This window comes from Ammodytes marinus (assembly GCF_949987685.1).
Source record: "Ammodytes marinus genome assembly, chromosome: 23".
Classification (NCBI taxonomy): domain Eukaryota; kingdom Metazoa; phylum Chordata; class Actinopteri; order Uranoscopiformes; family Ammodytidae; genus Ammodytes; species Ammodytes marinus.
The window spans coordinates 8,504,298-8,507,217 of record NC_137227.1 but is presented as its reverse complement, the minus strand read 5'-3'; the positions used below and the strand labels follow the sequence as shown (position 1 = coordinate 8,507,217).

Below are 2,920 nucleotides of genomic sequence, written 5' to 3'. Positions count from 1 at the left end.
TGCTTGATTTGATGTAGTTACACATTTTTTCTTTTAAGCAGCAGATGAGTAAGATGTTTGGGTAGCACTGGTGTGAGCTTTTGCTGCGTTCATGTCATGTGGGATGAATGGTAGAAAATCGGAGGTTTACAACATGCAAATCAACAGTCTTATGATTACAGTTTATGTTCACTTAAACACTATATCCATACAATATGGGTTTATTTACCTTAAATTACTTTGGCTGACATGTGGCATCACGTGTATCTGTGTCATTGTTCATAATTCCATTGGAAACTGGAAATGACAAAAAAAATCCCATATGGCTTGAATGCAGCATTTTCGAGAACGCTCATAATGATAATGGTACTAGCAAGCTGCTGGCCTTCCTTTCTACTGTGAGAAAATGTAGCTTAGCTGCTATTAGCGTTCTGCTCTTTATAACTTCTGCTGCTTTTTATTAATTTCCCTTTTTTTTCTATTTTTAACAGAGCCATACACCTAAAGTATCAACCACACACTTGTAGCAGGGGATACAGTAGCTTACTAAAGCCAGGTCAGCCTTCGATCAGAGTAAGATATTAGCATCGTGGCATGATTTCCTGCTGACTACAGCTCAGGTTGAAACCCTTGATATAGAGCCAAGCAATCCCATTACAGCCATAAACTCCAGACACTTGGTGTCCCACTTAATCCCATAGTCCTCTCAGGATGCTAAATGATTTACATGCGGTACAAACAGTTGAGAATGGAGACCTTATAACTAGCCATGCTAATGCTAGCTCTGTAGCAGTCGTTACACTGCTTCTAGCTTGGGTCAGCCCTCATTTCAGTTCTGTCGGTTTCCTTAATTATAAATGCTAATTTGTTCTCAGTTGTTTTATACGTAAAGGTACCAAAATGTTTTAAGAACGATATTACATTTTTTAATATTTTTAAACCGCTTGAATTTAAAGTTTTCTTAGACCCTAATCTCCTTCTCTAAGACTTTCTGTTTCGGTCTTCTCCTTCTGCGTCTTTTCGCTTAGCTCTTACCTTTAATCTCCCGCAATGCATCAGCACTTAAGTGCCTGTCTGTCTTTTTGACCTGTCTGTCTCTCTGTCCCGACTTCGCAGCTAGCACTTATAGGTCTGTCCTAGCATAAATATTCCGAGTCTATTTTTGTGTCTATTTTTGGGCTGTACAGTTCTCGTAAAAAAGAATAATAATAATATCTTGTTCATGTTTTGTTTTTTATGTGAAAATGATCTATCAAGATGAGTTGATTGACAGCGGCGGCCATAATCGGAAAAAAAGGAGTTTGTTGGACTTTTTCTCTTTGCCGGTTAATGGAGGACTATATTGTCGCAGGGGCCGTCAAGTGCCAAAACACAACGGCGGAAAAAAGAAGAAAGAAAAGAAAAAAAGACTTAAGCTGCGACAGCACCTCAGAAGCAAACCTTCGGTGTCCCACGTCTGGACATTTTGCTTTGTTTTTGTTTTGAAATGTAAAACCCCAGCCTCCCATTGTTTTCTTTTGCAGGTTCTTTTGGACTGTGACATATCTCGCCTCCTAACAGTCTGCTTGTGTGTGACTCTTGGAGATTAAGGTCATTTCGAAAAGACTTGCGTAGGCTTGAACCTTGAAATTCCCCCCCCCACCACTTTGATCCAGAACGAGGGGGGAAAAACATCAACAAACGCCTAATGTCTGCCACACATGTGCGTCAACGTAGCAGCTCCAGATTGTGCTCATGTGTTTGTCTGCCTGCCTGCCCCTGAGAAAGTTCACACACTCTCTATGTTCTGGTCACGTGACTTTCGGGAGGCCTAGCCTAGAGTGTAACAATTGCAGCTTAATTATGAGCAGATTGAGGATCTGTGGTTGGAGTAGCAGCTACTAATGCAGAAGTGGGGGAGGGAAAAAAAGCAAAACAATTGGAATTCAAACCAGATTCAACACATTAAATCCAATGCAGACTTGCAGGCAAACTCATGATGAGTCGAAAAATGTATGTTGGGGGTAAACACAAATGCTTACAGGTACTTATGGTTTTAGACCAGAACATGCACAAACACAGACTGGCTTGTTATCACTCTGCCATTCTGAGCATCTTGGTGAGTTTGATTGAATTTTTTTTATTTTTCTGGAAAATCTCCCGTCTTGATTGCCCGTGGCATGTCCGCTCCATGGTCCACAGCCCAAGCTTAATAAATTTAGCTCATGGGGGTTCAAGAGTTTAAAGTGGCTGTATGATTTAATCCACTGCGTTTGTTAAAGCGAGTTTTAGGGGATGTTCATAAAATGTGCAAGAGAGCACTGCTGCCTGTTCAAAAAATGTTTTATCTCTCGTTCCGTTCTGAATGGGAGTGTATTGTCAGATTCTTGCCATTGATGTAGACGGTTTTACTTCTGTTGCTATTGAAAAAAAAAATCAAACGACAAAATGGCTTATGGTTTCTTTTGTTTGAGTGTTTATTTTTATTTTTATTAGTTTTGAGTTTTGTTAGTTGGGAATGATTGTAAAAGGATCTTTAAAACATTTCTGAAACAGTCTCACTTTTCCTCTGATGATCATAAATGTGTTTTAAATAGCATAATGTATAATCACTTGAAAAAAAATTAAATCTTTTATTTTCCTTAGAAAGAGATTTTCATATCTAGGCTACATAAGAGCGGGGCTTGCCAACATGGAGGCCACCATTTTGCACTGCCACAATTCTACAGTAGCACAGAATGGACAAACGTGCTGGCCATATGCATTTTTAAAGTGGGTGTACTGGGGAAATGCACCTGTTGGAAGACGAAGAAGAAGTACTATAGAATAAATAACTATATTCATCTTTACTTCATCACTTGATATGATATTGTGGAGAGACTTGAGGCAGTGGTGGATGATGCCACCTAGTAACTATAGCTTCTTGTCCTTGAAGGCCACTGTACTGTAGCTTCTGTAATTA

The 2,920-nt window shown here is 39.5% G+C and overlaps 1 protein-coding gene across 1 annotated transcript in view; it reads left to right on the top strand.

Annotated features, from left to right (window-relative positions):
• LOC307269283 (insulin receptor substrate 1-B) overlaps positions 1–2,386 on the top strand; it is a 45,803-nt gene extending 43,417 nt beyond the window's left edge. Inside the window, exon 4 of the mRNA XM_080052212.1 lies at positions 1–2,386. This exon is cut by the window's left edge and continues 509 nt beyond it. The gene's annotated coding sequence lies outside the window, so the exon portion shown is untranslated.
• Positions 2,387–2,920: the final 534 nt, after the last annotated feature.